Source organism: Carcharodon carcharias, chromosome 9 (assembly GCF_017639515.1).
Source record: "Carcharodon carcharias isolate sCarCar2 chromosome 9, sCarCar2.pri, whole genome shotgun sequence".
In the NCBI taxonomy this organism is placed as follows: Eukaryota; Metazoa; Chordata; class Chondrichthyes; order Lamniformes; family Lamnidae; genus Carcharodon; species Carcharodon carcharias.
In genome coordinates, this window is record NC_054475.1 from 106,386,782 (window position 1) to 106,405,755 (window position 18,974).

Sequence of the window (18,974 nt, forward strand, 5' to 3'; positions counted from 1 at the left end):
ACCAGAAATAAAACAAGAACCGAACTTCAGAATGCATTCTCACTCATGTGACATTTAACTACCATAAACTTTTAATGTCTTAAATTTAGTTTGAGAACCATCAGTTGGGGAAAAAGGTGTAACAGTCTTGCACAAAACTTCAGCTTGCTGTGGGAGCCACTCAATGTCTCTGGGGTTGGTGTCATGTGTGTGTGTACATGCACAGGAGTCACTCTCAGCCCTAAAACAAAGACGTTCTTCTGTGCTCTCTCCTTTCAGTAATACCAATAATCAAAGCAACAGTTCCATTTTGGTTACAATGCTGTATGACAATGACAAATAAGTACCTGCTTAATTAAGTTCTCTTACGACAAATGTCAGACATCTCCCCATTATTCTCAAGTTAAATTCTTTGTCAGGTGAAAGTTTGAGTTTTATTGAAACATTCTCAGGTTTTATACTTGACAGCCCTTGATAATTATATCTGAAATGAGTTAACTCTAACAGGTATATATGGGGAGTTTAGAATGTTACCTATCTATCTGTGTTGTTGTGCACTGAGGTGGCATATATAGAAAACAACTACATGATCTTTGGGCTCAGGATTATTCAGTGTAGATGCTGAGGGAAGTGAAACGGAAAACAATTATCTGCAACTTCCTCTTATCTGCAACTTCCAATTATCTGCAACTTCCTGCAGTAAGGAAAGTGTTTTGGGGTAGAAGGCAAACATTTATCAGTCTTTGAAGGGCAGAGGAAAGAGGAAGCAGGTTGCTGTTGCATTCTGCAAAATAATTGGTCATTAAATGACGAAGAAAAGCATATTTAACGCCACAGCTTAGTAAGTAGACACTTTTGTTATAACAAGGAAGGAAAACACGACTTTCTGCTCTGGATACAATTTAGTTTGACGGGGTCTGGCTGTCTCTTGTTCTTTTTCTTTCAAAGGTAAGAGATTCATTTTTGTTCTCTTATTTGTATTTGCTACAGACCAACCTTAGACATAAAGTACACCGGGATTGAACTAATTCAATACTTCTTATTTAGTGTACACAGTGTAAATACTAAAGCTGTCATATTGCAGTAAGTAATACCTGGGTGGTGCCAGGAAACAGTCAAGTTGAGTTGAATAAGGTGATTGTGTTTCCTTTTATTTAAAAAATATATATAATTATTAAATTACCAAAGATATTTTCAAGGCATTAGGTACTGCAGCATTACAAAAATTCCTCACAAAAGATTCAAGAAAACAAATTGAAATTGATTTCAAAATATGTGTTTCTACAGTCCAGTTTCTGACATGGTCAGTGGTTTTCTATTCCTCAATCATTTTGCTTCACTTGTTAAATACCTTCAAGGTATTTGAATTCACTTCAATTATGCTACCTTATATCATGGGTTCGATTTCTGAAACTATCTAACCTACAGTTCGTATCTCAAATAATAGCTCTGTAACCTATATTGTCTGCTTGATAAACAGCTCAAATATTCTAAGGATCAAAATTCCAAGTTCAGGCTTGGCACTGAAATAAATGAGGGGACTACTTCATCAATAGTTAGGGTGACAATTACAAAATCAGTGGAATTTAATGTAGGTGATGGAATTCTGGCCCTGTGCCACCTCTTTTAGGGAAAGCCCACTGAATTAAATGCCACTCAGGCACCTAGCTGGACAGGGCGGCCTTTCCCTGGTAAAAAGGATTCCTGGGGCTCCAAATCCCACCTACCGAGAGCTGCTAGCCAATCGTTGCTTGGCAGCGCCACCAGGGAGGCAGTGGCTGCTGGCAGTATTCCATCTGCCCAAGGCCCAGCGTTGCAGAGGGACCTAGGAACAGGTGAGTGATGCTGGGAGGGGGTCGTGAGGAGGTAGTTGCAGGAAGGAGGTAGGGAGTTGGCTGTGTTGTGCTTTCCTTCTCCTTATGCTTACTTAGTTGATAAACATCAAGGCACAAACCGCAAAGAAGGGATTTTTTTACTCTTTCATGGGTTGTGGGCGCCACTGGCTAGATGAGCATTTTTATTGCCTATCCCGAATTGCCCTTGAGAAGGTGGTGGTGAGCCACCTTCTTGAACCACTATAGTCCATCTGGTGTGGGTACATCCAGAGTGCTGTTAAGGAGGGAGTTCTAGGATTTTGACCCAGCGACACGAAAAGAATGGTGATATATTTCCAAGTCAGGGTGGTGTGTGGCTTGGAGGAAACTTCCAGGTGATGGTGTTTCCATTCATTTGCTGCCCTTGTTCTTCTAGGTGGTAGAGGTCATGTGTTTGGAAGATGCTGTCAAAGGATCCTTGGTGAGTTACTGCAGTGTTTCTCATAGATGGTACACACTGCTGTCACAGTGCGTCGATGGTAGAGAGAGTAAGTGGTGGATGGGGTGCCAATCAAGTGGACTGCTTTGTCCTGGATGGCGTTGAGCTCCTTGAGTGTTGTTGGAGCTGCACTCATCCAGGCAAGTGGAGCATATTCCACCACAATCCTGACTTGTGACTGGTAGATGGTGGTCAGACTTTGGGGAGTCAGGAGGTGATGTACTTTCTAAAGAATTGCCAGCCCCCGATTTGCTCATGTAGCTAAGTATTTATATGGATGGTCTAATTCAGTTTCTGGTCAATGATAAGGCCCAGGATGTTGATGGTGACAGATTCAATGATGATAATGCCATTGAATGTCAAGGGGAGATGGTTAGATTCTCTCTTGTTGGAGGTGGTCATTGCCTGGTAATTATCGACCCAAGCCTGAATGTTGTCCAGGTCTTGCTTGCATATGGTTAATGTAAAAATACATAGGTTGATTGATTAAGTATTTGCTGAGAAGCTGGTGGCAAGATTACATTGGAGAACTGGTACTCATACTTGAGTTGATAGCTTCCTCAGAACAAACCAGTCTGAATCACCTGATACATTGCATCCTTTCTCCTCTAGTAACATATACAGACAACATAACCATACCCACTTAAAGATGTACCACAACTGACAGCAAAGGAAGGGGGTGTGGCTTTCAGCAGGCCCTACTTTGTAATTCTGGGTCCCTTGATCAGGCACTGGGTGCCTTTGAATGATGGTTCCTCCCCCGACCCCCACCCCACATACTCACAGAATCCTGAAAGGAACACCAATATAGTTTGCTTTTCAAACTCCCCCCAGCATCACCCACCCACTGCTGGGTGAAAACCAGTGGCAGTGGGATGAGGCCCTCAACAGTGCATTAATTGTCCATTTAAGGGCCTCCATTGGTGGTGGGTTGGGAAGGCCATCTGCAGCCTTTCTACCACAGATTTAATCAGGGCAGAGGCGGGAAGGGAACAGGGTCTCCACCTGCCAGTCTCCTGCCTGATGAAAAGCCCCCCAGCCACCAAACTGGCCATGATGCAGAGCAGTAAATTCTGCCTAATGTTTCAGAGTCAAGCTTTGCACTTTGTACAATATCAGTCCTGAAACAAAGAAAAGTTTGATAAAGTTCCAAAAAGAAGCGGTTACTGTAGAATCCTTTTCTCACACAACAGGAATTCAGGACAACCTTTTTTTTTAAATAGGGAACTGAAGTTTTAAGAAAACTGGGACACATTATATTACCTTCTTCACCCTACTTTTTCATTCATTTACTATTATAGACTTGAATGTAATGATATAACCATGAAGAAGAAATACTGTACCACTGACAAAAACAATCAAAATCTTTCCCAGAATATTAGCACAAGAGGCAGCTTGGGTTAGAAGTGAAGAAGATATTTTTTTGTGGTGGTCATTGAACATATATACAAAAATGTAATTGTTTTATTGTTAGACGTTTCCAGGATAGTTTCTTTGGACAACTCAGCACACCATTGTAAACGAAAGCAGATTAGTGCTGTAAACAACCCAGATCCATTTTGTCAGAAACATCAACATGGGCAGAAGTTGCTGACTTAATTAAATAGACAGAGGGTACATAATGGAGGTTAGCTATTTCCTGAGTCAGTACACTGCTGAAAGGCTGCATAAACTCAAACATCTAACTAATGAGTAATAATGACCTTCAACTTATAAGAAAGTCTTTGTTTGGTAATCCACAGAGACCAGCTCCCCTACTTGATTTACGTGACAATCTTCTTTGGTTATAACGTGCTTTTTAAAAAGTAATTAATTATATTTTACAGTAGGTTTCATGACAAATTAATGCTTTCATTGTATCTCTTATCTTGTCACATGCTATATTTCAATGACAGTTTATAACAACCATAATAATAGATAGAGTTTGAGGGAACATAGGCATTTAGTCAACATTAATTATTATTACTATAAACGTTTTGTGAAGCTAGTCTCAGGTCTCTGACTGTCTACCTGAATATTACATTAGAACTGAGAATGAGACTGGATAAAAGAATGAAACACAATTTTAAAAAAGCCAAAAGGGTTATGGTGTCAGAGTGTGATCAATACCGTATAAGATGAATAAAGTGAAAAGTTGTAATAAGAAAATTGGCGAAAACAAGATTCAATCTGGGTGAGAGAAACTGGCTAGGAAAAAGAAAACATTGACTCCTTATGTTAACTGAACAACAGTTTGAAATAAACTTGGACGAGGATCTTCTGGTTGGCGAGTGGGGGTGGGGCCTGCTCGCCGACACGTAAAATGACTCAGGATGACGTTGGGCGGAACTCCCGACGTCAGCCCGGGTCATTTCCATTTTCAGGTCGGCGGGGGCGCAGCTGAATTAGCTGTGCGTCCACCGACCTGTCAACGGCCTATTGAGGCCATTTAAAAAGTAATTGAAATAATTAATGGACTTGCCCGTCCAACCTTAGGGTTGGCAGGCAGGACAGGAGCCCTGGTGGGCTTAAGAGAAAGCATGAAACCTCATCCACAGGCGGAATGAGGTTTCATGAGGATTTCTAAATATTTAATAAAGGTTTGAGTAAAAGTGATGGACATGTCCCAACTCATTTGACAGTGCCACCTGAGGGGACATGTCAGGGAAATTTTTTAAACATTTGTCTTAAAAGTTTTAATTCCGAAGTAATCTCCCTGAGCGCTCTTCTGGCTGAGGGAAACCCCCCTCACCCACATAGGGAGCGCATAACGCTTCCTAGCCCCCTTAATTGGCCTGCCCAGGTAAAATGGCAGCACACCCCCGATTGGGGGTGCCGATCAGAGGCGCACCTGCCCGCACTCACTCCTGCACTTTCTCCGCGACGAGGGGAGAATTTTTCCCTTGAGGTTTAATGATGCTGTCAGATGATGGTAGAAACATGGGGCAGAATTTGGAGTTGGTGATGGGGGTGTCCCGCACACTGATTGGCGAGCCAGTGGGATCCTCACAGCATTTTTCTCTGGGTGGTTGAACACAATTATGAGGTAAGCAGGCATATACTTGGACAGCGTCGGGCCTCATATCAGATTAACTCCCCAGCAGGGTGGAAATTCCACCCCCAACTGCTTATGTTTAATCAGAGGTCCCCATCTCTCTATTACCCACAGTGCCACTGCTGGTAACATACCAGGGCCTTCACCAGAGATCGTTGCTGGATCCCTGGAGACAAGTAGATGGGGTGTCACGGGGGCTTTCAGCAAGGGGAGTCATCCATTGCAAGGGCAGGGTGATGTCTCTCAGTGAGATGCCTGACTACCTGATGCCCGGTCCCTCGATTGGGCTCTGAGTGCCTGTGAATGAGGGACCCCTCTGATAGGCTGCTGGCAAACTTGACAGCGTTTGCTGGGTGGCTTTCTGGAGGCACCAGGCACCGATTTGAATCTCCTGTAATCCCTGAGCCCTATTAAATCCCAGTGGCTCAGGGATAATCAGTTTGAAGTGGCGAATGAAGAAGCCCAATTGCTTTCCCGCTGCTAGCCAGCAGGTTTTCCGCGTCAACGCCTTCTTGCCACTCACTGAATGTGGGAAAATTTTTCAGCCCCAGGAGGGGATTACTCAGCCTCCTAGGCAATTATCCTGGTCTGCCTGCCATCCTGCATGCACCAACGGGCTGTACTAAATTCTGCTCTTTTTTTGTAGGCAACATCACTCCCCCAAAACCCACCCCCCCGCCCACTCCGCTTTCCATCCACTACATCCTCTATTTGGAGCCCTCTATGTATCCTCATCTAATAGAGCAGGATCCTTTCAGTGTAATTAGCTCACTATTGTAACATAACTAGTAAGTAATATATAGATAATGCAGTAGACTGTTAGCACGTCAATGATTATTTTGATACAGAATGAAGCAGTCAAAACCTAATGCTAACCTAAAGTTAAAAAATGAGAATTTTATGAAAATTAATATAGTCGATTGCTAATCACAGTTTAATTTGCTGTTTCCGTTTTCTCAGATTAAAATTTGACCTTCCCTGTATTCTCCAAATAGTGTTCGGTAATTTTCAACCTGGTTTTTGCTGTAAACGGGTATGATTGATGATAGCAAAAATGTGGAAACTATTCTGATAACTTATTCAGGGTTCTAGGCTTCCAATGTAATATTTCAAACCGTGTGCTTCTGAGCCACTGATTTCCCTAGGAACACTTGCAGTGCTGCCGCAGAGTGTGATCAGTCAAACCAAGACCAATTCTGTAACACTTTCTTTTCCATTTCGCTTTCCAACTCTTTTTGTTCTATTCCCTGTGCAATTATTATTTCTCACTTTCCTTATTTATTTCATTTTTTTCTCAGGGAATGACAATCAAAATTGAAGGTGCTGTTGCTAGGATGTGGCACTCACTGTATTTTGTCCATTAAGTGCCATCTTCAAGCTTTCCAAAACTTATTAAAGCTTGGGTCAGATGTAGGATGATACTACCACTAAAAAGCTCAACATCAACTCCCCCCATGAAGTCCCATGGTATCAGGTCAAACATGAGCAAGGAAATCTCCTGCTTGTTGCCACCTATTGCAACTCCCTCACCCTCATCAGCTGAAGAATCAGTCCTCCTCCCTGTTGAACATCACTTGGAAGAAGCACTGAGGATGGAAAGGGAACAGAATATTCTCTGGGTGGGGGGGATTTCTATCACCAATAATGACTCGGGAGCACCCTACTGACCGAGCTGGCCAAGTCCTAAAGGACATAGCTGCTAGACTGGGTCTGCGGCAGGTAGTGAGGCAATCAGAAAGAGGGAAACACCTACTTCACCTCCCTCTCACCAATCTACCTGTTGCAGATGCACGTTTCTATGACTGTATCATTAGGAGTAACCACTGCTAGTGGAGACAAAGTCCTGTCTTCGCATTGAGGATACCCTCCATTGCGTTGTTTGGCACTAACACTGTGCTAAATGGGCAAGATTTTGAACAGATATAGCAACTCAAAATAGGCATCCATGGGGCACTGTGAGCCACCAGCAGCAGCAGAACTGTATTTAACCATGATCTTGTAACCTTGTGGCCCAACATATTCCTCACTCTATCATTACCATCAAGCCAGGGGATCAACCATAGTTCAATGAGAAGTGTAGGGGGACATGTCAGGACAGCACCAGGACATACCTAAAAATGAGGTGACAGCCTGGTGAAGCAACTTGTATGCCAAATAGTGGAAACAGCATGCAATAGACAGAGGTAAGCGATCACACAACTAACAGACCAGCTCTAAGCTGTGCAGTCCTGCCACATGCAGTCGTGAATAGTGGTGGACAATTAAACAACTACCTGGAGGAGGAGGGTTCACAAATATCCCCATCCTCAATGATGGGGGAGCCCAGCACATCAGTGCAAAAGATGAGGCTGAAATATTTGCAACCATCTTCAGCCAGAATTGCCAAGTAGATGATCCATCTTGGCCACTTCCTGAGGTCCCCAGCATCACTGATGCCAGTCTTCAGCCAATTTGATTCACTCCATGTATCAAGAAATGATTGAAGATATTGGATACTGCAAGGCTATGGTCAAATAACATTCTGGCAATAGTACTGAAGGCTTGTACTCCAGAATTAGCTGAGCCCCTAGCTAAGCTGTTCAAGTACTGTTAAAACACTAGCATTAACCCGGCAATGTGAAACATTGTCCAGGTATGTCCTGTCCACAAAAAGCAGGACAAGTCCAATCTGGCCAATTACCACCACATCAGTCTACTCTCAGTCATCAGCAAAGTGATGGAAGGTGCATTTGACAGTGCTATCAAGAGGCACTTACTCAGCAATAACCTGCACACTGACACTCAATTTGAGTTCTGCCAGGGCCACTTAGATCCTGACCTCATTACAGCCTTGGTCCAAACATGGACAAAAGAGCTGAATGCAAGAGGTGAAGTGAGAGTGGCTGCCCTTGACACTCAGCATTTGACTGAATGTGGCATCAAGGAACCCTAGAAAAACTGAAGAAAATGCAAATCAGAGGGAAAACTCTGTTGCTTGGAGTCATGCAATCATCTCATTGCCAGGACATCGCTGTAGGAGTTCCTCAGGTTAGTGTCCTAGGCCCAACCATCTTGAGCTGTTTCAGCAATGACCATCCCTCCATCATAAGGTCTTAAGTAAGGATGCTGCTAATGATTGCGCAATGTTCAGTACCACTTACAACTCCTCAGGTAAAGCAGAAGGTGCCAATATGCCGCAAGACCTGGATAACATTCAAGTTTGGCCTGATTAGTGGCAAGTAATATTTGTGCCACCCAAGTGCCAGGCAATGACCATCTCCAACAAAAGAGAATCTAATCAGCTCCTCCTGATGTTCAATGGCTTTACAATAATTGAATCTTCCACTATCAACATCTAGAAGTTACCATTGATCAGAAACTGAACTGGATCAGCCATATAAATAAATATAAAAGCAAGTCAGAGGCTGGGAATTCTGCAGCGAGTAATTCACCTCCTATCTCCCCAAAGCTTGTCTACCTCTACAAGGTACAAGTCAGGATTGTGATGGAATACTCTCCACTTGCCTGGATAAGTGCAGCTCCAATAACACCCAAGTAGCTCAACATCATCCGGGATAAAGCAGCCCACCTGATTGGCACCCCATTCACCACCTTAAACATTCACTCCCTCCCTCCACCGCCAATGCACAGTAGCAGCAGTGTGTACCATCTACAAGATGCACTGCAGCAACTCACCAAGGCTCTTTAGGCAGCACCTTCCAAACCCATGACCTCTACCACCTAGAAGGACAAGGGCAGCAGGTGCATGGGAATGCCATCACCTGCAATTTCCCCTCCAAACCATATGCCACCTTCACTTGGAACTATGTTGTTGTTCCTTCACTGTCATTGGGTCAAAATCCTGGAATTCCTTCCTAAAAGCACTGTGGCTTTGCCTACACCAGATCAAGCGGGTTGCTTTGTCCTGGATGGTGTCAAGCTTATTGAGTGTTGTTGGAGCTGCACTCATCCAAGCAAATGGAGAGTATTCCATCACACTCCTGATTTGTACCTTGTAGAGGGTGGACTGGCTTTGGGGGGCCAGGAGGTGAGTTACTCACCATGGAATTCCTAGCCTCTGACCTACTCTTGTAGTCACAGTATTTATATAGCTGGCCCAGTTCAGTTTCTGTTCAATGGTAATCCCCAGGATGTTAATAGTGGGGGATTCAGCAATGTTAATGCCATTGAATGGTTAGATTCTCTCTTATTGGAGATGGTCATTGTCTGGCACTTGTGTGGCATGAATGTTACTTGCCACTTATCAACCCAAGCCTGGATATTGTCCAGGTCTTGCTGCATTTGGACATGGACTGCTTCAGTATCTGAGGAGTCCCAAATGGTGCTGAACATTGAGCAATCATCAGTGAACATCCCCACTTCTGACTTTATGATGGAAGGAAGGTCATTGATGAAGTATTTGAAGATGGTTGGGCCTAGGGCACTACCCCGAGTAACTCCTGCAGTGATGTCTGGGAACTGAAATGATTGATCAACAACAACCACAGCCATCTTCCTTTGTGCTAGTTATGACTCTAACCAGCAGAGAGTTTTCCCCCGATTCCCATTGACCCCAGTTTTGCTAGGGCTCCTTGATGCCACACTCGGTCAAGTGCTGCCTTGATGTCAAGGGCAGTCATTCTCACCTAACCTCTTGCATTCAATTCTTTTGTCCATGTTTGAACCAAGGCTGTAATGAGGTCATGAACTGAAGAGCCCTGGAGGAACCCAAGCCGGGCATCAGTGAACAGGTTATTGCTAAGCAAATGACACCTTCCATCATTTTACTCATGATTGAGATAGACTGATGGGGCAGTAATTGGCTGACTTGGATTTGCCCTGCTTTTCGTGTACAGGACATACCTGGGCAATTTTCCACATTGCTGGGTAGATACCAGTGTTGTAGCTGTACTGAAACAGCTCGGCTAGAGGCACGGCAAGTTCTGGAGCACAGGTCTTCAGCACTATTGCCGGATTAAAGTCAGAGCCCATAGCCTATGCAGTATCCAGTGCCTTCAGCTGTTTCTTGATATCATGTGAAGTGAATTGAATTGGCTGAAGACTGGCATCTGTGATGCTGGTGACTTCCGGAGGAGGCAGGGATGGATTATCCATTTGGCACTTCTGGTTGAATATTGTTGCAAATGCTTCAGCTTTATCTTTTGCATTGATGCACTGGGCTACCCCATTGTTGAGGACGGGGATAGTTGTGGTGCATCCTCCTCCACTGAATTGTTTAATTGTCTACACCATTCACAACTGGATGTGGCAGGATGTGCCCATTTAGCACAGTGTCAAACAACGCAATGGACCACTTTATGACTATATCTCACTGTGCCACCACCTCTGGTGGGTCTTTCCTGTCAGTGGGACAGGACATATCCAGGGATGGTGATGGTGGTGTCTGGGACATTTTTTGTACGGTATGATTCTGTGAGTATTGCTATGTCAGCCTTTAACTTGACCAGTCAGTGGGACAGCTCTCCCAATTTTGGCACAAGTCCCCAGATGTTAGGAAGGAGGACTTTGCAGGTCTACAGGGCTGGATGTGCTGTTGTCATTTCCAGTGCTTAGGTTGATGCTGGGTTGTCTGTCCAGGTTCATTCCTTATTGACTTTTGTGGAACAGTTTGTACAACTGAATGGCTTGCTAGGCCATTTCAGAGGGCATTTAAGTGTAAACAACATTGCTGTGGGTCTGGAGTCTCACGTAGGCCAGTCTAAGTAAGGAAAGCACATTTCCTTCCCTCAAGGGCATTATCAAACTAGATGGATTTTTGCAACAATCAATGGTTTCATGGTCGCTATTACAGAGACTAGCTTTTAATTCCAGATTTATTAGTTGAATTTAAATTCCACCAGCTACCACAGTGGGATTTGATTCCCTGTCTCTAGAACAGTAGTCTAGGCTTCTGAATTACATTTTCACTGTGCCTCTACCTCCCTATATGTTTAGTTAGATTAATTTGCAAAAAGCAAAATACTGTGGATGCTGGAAGTCTGAAATAAAAACAGAAACTATTGGAAATACTCAGCTGGTCAGGCAGCATCTGTGCAGAATGAAAAAGAGTTAATATTTCAGGTTGATGACCTTTTTGTGGGACTGGAAAACATTAGTGAAATAACAGGTTTTAAGCAAATACAGAAGCAAGAAGAACGGGGAGGGTGGAGAACAAAAGCAAAGGTCTGTGATAGGTGGTAGGCAGGGAATATTAAATGATAAGATGGATGATGAAGGAATTGGAATATGGTAATGGGATGTGTAAATACATAAAAGATGGACAATGAGGAACTGTATTTGGGGAAGGGTAGAGTCATTACCAATAGCTGCTGTCCAAAAAAATGTGGGCAGAGCTTTTGATCTGAAATTGTTGAACTCAGTGTTGAGTCTGCAAAGTGCCTATCTGAAGGATGAAGTGCTGTTTCTTGAGCTTAGCTGAGCTTCAGTTGAACACTGCAGGATTCTGAGTACAGAGAGGTCAGTGTGGGAATGGGTGGAGAATTAAAATAACCGGCAACTGGAAGCTCATTTCTTGTTTGTGGAGTGAAAGGAGGTGTTCCATGAAGCAATCCCTAAATCTGCATTTGGCCTCTCCAATGTTGAGGAGATCACATCATGAGAGGAGAATAAATACTAAATTGGAAGCAGTACTGTATTGTGTACTGCTGTTTTACTTGGAGGGAGTTTTTGGGGTGCTGAAGAGTTTGAAGGCAGGAGGTACAAAAGCGGAGATGCTGTTTCCCCTGTGCCATGGGAAAGGGAAGGAGGGGTGTTTCTGGTGTTTGACAAGTGGACTAGGGTATCATGGAGGGAATCATTCCTTTGGAATGTTGAAATTTGAGGAAAGGAGAAGATGAGTTGATAAGTTACTTTTAGAAACTAAGGGCTGAATGACATCGGCCTGTGCTGTATGCTTGTACAATTCTTGTATAGGATATATTTCCAGACATCAAGACTAGCCTGATTGGTTGCAATGTTCTTTTTCTAGACCAGTAAATTCCTGTATTTCTGCTTTTTAAAATAAACAGAAGTTTCTCATCCACTCAGTCTGATAGATAAGCCCGAAAGAACAGTGCTTGAATCTACATTGCCACCCAGTACTCTCTCACGCTTGGAGAATAGCTGAGGTTAATATGCTGCCTGCACATTATCAAATTATACTTCAATTTCGACCTTACTTTGATTGAACTCTACATTCTGTTTGATTCAAGAATTAATGTCAGAGATTAATTTAAATCATTAGTCTATGCAGCATTGAAAGATGGAGCTGGACCACAATTAATTTATTCTTTTGGTTTGATGTTTGAAGTCTAAGACAACTAACTTATGTCAATGGCAAAAGTATGATGAATTACTAAAGCACGAGATATTTCTTTATATACAGCTCTCCAAAATGAAATATTTGTGTTCCAATGCTTAATTTGCACGCAATTGTGATGTTAAAATTAATCTAAAAATTAATTAAAGTAACAGTTCTTCAAACAATTGTTACAGAAAAATTAAGCTCAGTGTTTAGGCCAATTATGAAATGTTGTAGTCTTTGTGTGGCATGCAGTGCTGTTCACCATAATGAATAATTTAAATGCACAAATGGGTTGTTACAAAACATCTTGGTAATACAGCATATCCCCTCACTTATTCAAAGCAATACTGCAGAAGATCAGCAAGTATATTACAAAGAGTGTGTGCAAACATTACTGATTAAAAACTCAGTAAACAGATACTAATTAAATGCTCTGAGGAATATAATCATTTCTGTGCTGCTTGGTCAACAGTCATTTGTGCAAAGCAGTTGATCAGAGCTCAGCTGTGCAGAGTTATAGGGTTATATCAATATTCCAATGTTTCGCTTTTAGACCTGGGGAGAAGTCTTTCACAACTTTATTGACTTACTGGTCGTCAATGGTTGGTATTCTCCCTCAGGAGATTCAAAAACCCTGTTGTAAAGATATTGTACATTGGCTGTGAAGGAAATGGGTGAATGGCTTATTCATATTTCAAACTCTGTTATATTCCAAAATTTTCTTTTATTAGAGCAATAGTAAACTTAAGCACCAACCATGGTCTGTAAAAGCCGTAAGCATTTCCAGTAATATATAAAGGAATCCTCAACTGCTTTCAGGAAAAGCTGTAGAAAATGTTAGAAAACAGCTTGCATTGGCTTGAACATTCTGTCCATCTTAGGCATGTACAGTTCTTGTAGTTGCTTATAATATTCTGAACTGTTATGGGGTTTTAATATTGCCACATTTCTTTATTCATGAAGACTCTTAAGGGAATTTCACTCTGGCAAGAGCAGGGGCAACAGCGGCTAGAGGGACAACAAATAGGAGGCGTGGTAGCAAAACCACCTCAAAACAGAATTTATAGGTCCAGGACACTATACCTACAGTTCTCAGAGGAACAGTGCTAAAAGAAACAGTAGGAATTATGATTTTATTTAGTGTGTAATGTACCTTTAAGAATAATACTTGTTAGGCAAGATCACATGATCTGTAATAACCAGTAAGAGAGTAGCGCAGGCTATCTCAGCAGTCAATTTAGATTTGGAGTGGAAAGCACACATGTAGTTGCTGTTGAATATATTGTAAATAAACTTAAAGTTTCCACCCAAGAAGTGTCTGCAGACCAACTCTATCACTATTAACACAACTCAGCCACCCTACAACAAACTGGTGACAAGGATAAAGCAGGATTGAACAGAAGAAATCAAATTAAAAAGAAATTGGCACTGTACTTCACCCAGCGGTTGCACGTAGCAAGCTCCGTTAAAATTGAAGAAGTTATCTTCTCTCAAAATGTCACAGTTGGGAAGAATTGGTCCTTTGGAATCTGCCACAGACAATTTTTCAAGGGAACGAGATTACAGGGGAAGAGAAGAGGCTCTTGAGTACTTGTGGGAGCAAAACCTATGCTTTGTTTCAAAGTTCGATGGCACCCAGTGTCCAAGATTCAAAGAGTTTTGATGAATTGGTAAACCTTGTGAAGGGTCACTTTCAACCTAAGCCCTCAGTTATGATACAGAAATTCAGACTTAATTCGCAAAATAGAAACCCGGGTGAGACAATTGCATGCTACATGGTAAATTTGAAGCAGTTAACAGAATATTGTGAGTTCAGTACGACTCTGAACGACATACTCAGAGATCGTTTAGTATGTGGTGTTAAAGTGGACGTTATTCAGAAAAGATCATTGCCCAAAGTGAATCTGGATTTTAGAAGAAGGCACTAGAGATAGCGCTGGCCATGGAAAATGCAATAAAAGATTCAAAAGCAATACAGGGTTCCCAAAGTGGCGCCGTCCTCCACATTGGGCACGAAACCTCAGACGAAAGTGACGCTAAAAAGTAAGACTCCGCCAAGAAGTGGGAAACAGCCCTCGCTAGCCAAAGAATAGAGAAAAATAAATTAGTAGCGAAATCAAAGAATAATTTTAATAGAGGTGTCTGGCAGTTGTTATGACACTGCAGTTGGTAAAGGCTGAGTTATTTAATATCCCAATCTTTAAATAACTGTCAATAGCCTATATTTTCAATTGGTATGTTTGAGATGCAGCTCTGAATTCAGGGATAAAAACCACCAAGCCTCAAGATGTTTTTAATATAAATTAAATTAAACATTTATTAATTTAACAACAAATTTAAAACTATACACATATCTACAAATTACTACCATAGTAACTTTTAAACAAGTCCCCAAATTTATCATTCCCAGGTAAATCTTCACCAAGGTAACAACAACCCATTGACCTTAAACAGACACCAGGCAAAGCACATTTTATCTTATGAATTCAAAATGAAGTTCCTTTCAATTTGTTTCCTTTGCAGACAGTTGTAGGGCTGACAGACTGCTTAGATATTATATGCCTCTGGCCTACACACACAAAACTTTTTTCTGTATATAACTAGTCTTGCCTTTGAATGCAAATTCTCATTGTATCACTAGGCCCTTTGAACTCCACCTCTTCTTACAATAACATCCCTTTTGTACTACCAATTTTATTAGTAATATAAGCATATTTCTTGGTGTCTCCTAGCTAGGTGCAAAATTTCACCCCAGTCTTTGAATGATTTATTCAACAAAATGCAAATGTACCCTCGACCTTCCTGTTTAACTTCTCAAACTATTATACATCAAAGCACCCAGACTAGCTGGCTTTAATCCAATTAAGACACATACACTTACATGCACAGGCACAGACCCTACTACAAATTGAATTTAAAATAATTTCCAATAACATTACACATCTTATTATCTTCATGACACAGTTTTAAAAAATTGAATGCTACTATTGTCACAGAAATGGACATATGATGAGGCAGTGCAAGGAAAGATTCAAGCAGGCTTATAAACAAAAGAAGAAGCCCAATGAAAGCTATAATGTAAAAGACCCTGAACCAACAAATTCAGACATTTACTCATTGCTTAATCTGAAAGTTGGAAAAGCAGAACCAATATCTGTGAAAGTAAATGACAAGAATGGAAGTGCACATGGGTGCACGTTATAGTAATTGGGGAACATGCCTTCAGATATGTAAATAATGGTGAACATCAATTAAGTTTAGAAGAAACAGCTGCCAGGCTAAAAACATATACGGGTGAAGACATTCAAGTAAAAGGCATAAGCAGAGCCAACTGTCCATCATGGAAGCCAGTCAGCAAAGCTACTCTCAATGGTGGTAGGGCCAAGCCTCCTGGGGCAAAATTGGTTAAAGGAGATTAAGTTAAAATGGGCTGAAATTTTCTAGTTGAGAGCAAGTGGGCTACCAGAATTACTTAGAAAGTACACCAGCATCTTCAAGGATGAACTGGGAAAATCGAGGGCATGCAAGACAAGATTCATGTGGATCCAGAAGCAACCCCTTGCTTCATGAAAGCGAGACCGGTGCCATATGCCCTGTGAGAAAGTGTCGAATTGAATTGAACAGGCTACAGAAACTGGGCATTATACAACCTGTTCAGTTCTCAGAATAGGTAGCACCCATAGTCTCCCTCCTTAAACTTAACCAAAGCATCCAAATTTGTGGGGACCACAAACTGAAGGTTAATAAAGTTGCTAAGTTAGACAGGCACCCCATTCCAAAAATCAAAGACCTGTATGCCAAGCTGGCAGGAGGGACCTGAGTCATGTTTATGACAACTAGAGTTGGATAATGCCTCCAAGGGATTTGTCACAATTAATACCCACAAAGGGTTGTACCAATACACACGATTGCCTTTCGGTGTTTCCTCTGCTTGTGCCACCTATCTGTGAACAATGGAAAGATTACTACAGGAACTGCCCCAGGTTGTAGTCTATTTAGATGATGTATTGGTGATAGAATTCATTGAAAAAGAGCATTTGGCAAACTTCAGAAAAAATCTTAAAACGTTTTTTGCAAGCTGGAGTGGGTTTAAAAAATGAAAAGTGCATGTTCCAAATGAGGGAGGTAATCTATTTGGGTACTGAGTAGATTCACAGGTCCTCCACCTGGTTGAGGAGAACATGACAGCCAAAATTGAGGGACCTGCACCAAAGAACACCTCCAAGCTCAAATCATTCCTAGGAATGATCAACTATTATGGACAGTTCTTATCCAATTTGTCTACAGTGCAGGCCCCACCTGCATTCTCTACTCAAGAAGAACCAATGTTGATCTTGGGAGGCACCCCAGAAAGAAGCTTTCTTAAAGGTGAAGCAATTGTTGCGCTCATTCAATCTATTATGACCAGATGAAAGACTTAGTGTTGACATGTGATGCATCTCCCTATGGAGCGGGAGCAATGCTCTCTCATCGGATGGATGACAGCATGGAATGGCCAATAGGTTATGTATCAAGAATGCTCATTACAGTGGAAAAAGGATGCTCACAGATAGAAAAAGAAGGCCCGTCCATCATCTTTGGTATCAAGAAATTTCACCAGTATGTACACAGCTGCCAGTTTACCATCGTTTCAGACCACAAACCATTGCTAGGATTGTTTAGTGAGGACAAGGCTGTACCATCCATAGCCTCGTCAAGAATACAGTGATGGGCTTTAATTTTGGCAGCATACAAATGTGCTTTCTACATAGGCCTAGCAAGCAAATCACAAACGCTGATGCCCTTGGTAGTTTACAAGCCTTTTCAAGAAAATGATGAGCATGTCCCAGTTCTACGGGAACTTGTTTAACTGTTAAATTTCTTAGATTCCTCACTGGTATGTGCTTGACAGATCAGGGACTGGACAAGTCGGGACACAGTCCTATCTCATGTACGAGAACAAGTGCTACATGGTTGATCACAGGAGCCAGTATCTGATGAAACAAAATCGTACGTGAACAGAATACATTAAATAACCAGCCAGGATGGGTAGTACGAGTGACAGTTCCTCCAAAGGGAAGGGAGCCACTTTCATTTGAACTATGTTCCGTGCCCATCCAGGAATTTCCTGAATTAAGACCATAGCACGTCATTATAGTAATTGGGGAACATGCCTTCAGATATGTAAATAATGGTGAACATAGTATGGTGGCCTGGGATGAGTGGCGAAATAAAGATTTAGTAAAGCACTGTGTGCAATGTCAGCAATTGCAAAAGTTGCCAGCAACAGCGCTATTACACCTATGGGAGTGACCAGGTAGACCCTGGGTGCGATTACACATTGACTACATTGGACCTTTCCTGGGAACAATATTCCTGTTCATTGTCGGTGCCCATTCAAAATGGTTGGATATATATGAGGTGAAGTCACCAACGTTGGGTGCTACAATTGAGAAACTACGTCAGGGTTTTGCCGTTCACAGACTACCAGAAGTAGCAGTTTCTGATAATGGCATGGCATTTACGAGTGCTGAGTTTCAACAGTTTATCAGCCTCAATGGTATCACTCATGTGAAAACTGCACCATACCACCCTTCCTCAAATGGCCTGGCTGAAAGGGCTGTTCAAACATTCAAGGCAGGCATGAAAAAGCTAATTGGCAATTCCTTGGCAACCAAGCTAGCACGCTTTCTTTTTCATTAAAGGACTATCCCTCACACAACAGCAGGTGTCACACCTGTGGAGTTATTGTTGAAACACTGTCTCTGGACGAGATTGAGCTTAATAATGCCGAATTTAGAGGGGAAGGTGGAATGGAGTCAGGGAAGCCAGAAAACTAGACATGTCTGGCATAGTTGCGAGAGGAAATTTACTGTGGGAGAGCCGTTATACGTGAAAAACTTCAGGAAGGACGAAAGTGTTACCGGGCGAAATAAGTGTGCTGATTAGATCTCTAGCTTACCATGTGGAAGTGGAAGGCTGGATCATCCATAAACATGTGGACCATTTAAGGAAGAGAGAGACAAATCACCAAGATTTGACTCCACTAGTGATCATGGATCGGGTCTGTGTTTCCTGTTGAGGATACTCAACCCAGGACTGACAGGTCTGATGTCCCTGTAAGAGTTGAGAATACAGAAGTCCAAGTGCCCATTGAAGCACCTGATGTTCAGGCAACTCTGGAAAAGGAGATTCTTGACAAAGAATCTGAAGTTGTGGAGCTGGGACGTTCCACAGGAAACCACCTGAAAGACTGAACTTGTAAGTTCCTTACCTAGTGTAAATATTATGTTGTCTTGAATAATATGTTCTTGTAAATATATGTATAGCCGAGTTAAACGGGGAGCAATGTAGCAATTATGGTTTTATTTAGTGTGTAATGTACCT

The 18,974-nt window shown here is 42.1% G+C and overlaps 1 protein-coding gene across 1 annotated transcript in view; it reads left to right on the forward strand.

The window, feature by feature from the left end:
- The first annotated feature begins 710 nt into the window (after positions 1-710).
- The window catches only part of LOC121282627 (kelch-like protein 4), a 414,008-nt gene continuing 395,744 nt past the window's right edge, over positions 711-18,974 (forward strand). Inside the window, exon 1 of the mRNA XM_041196421.1 lies at positions 711-927. The gene's annotated coding sequence lies outside the window, so the exon portion shown is untranslated. The remainder of the gene's footprint in view (positions 928-18,974) is intronic.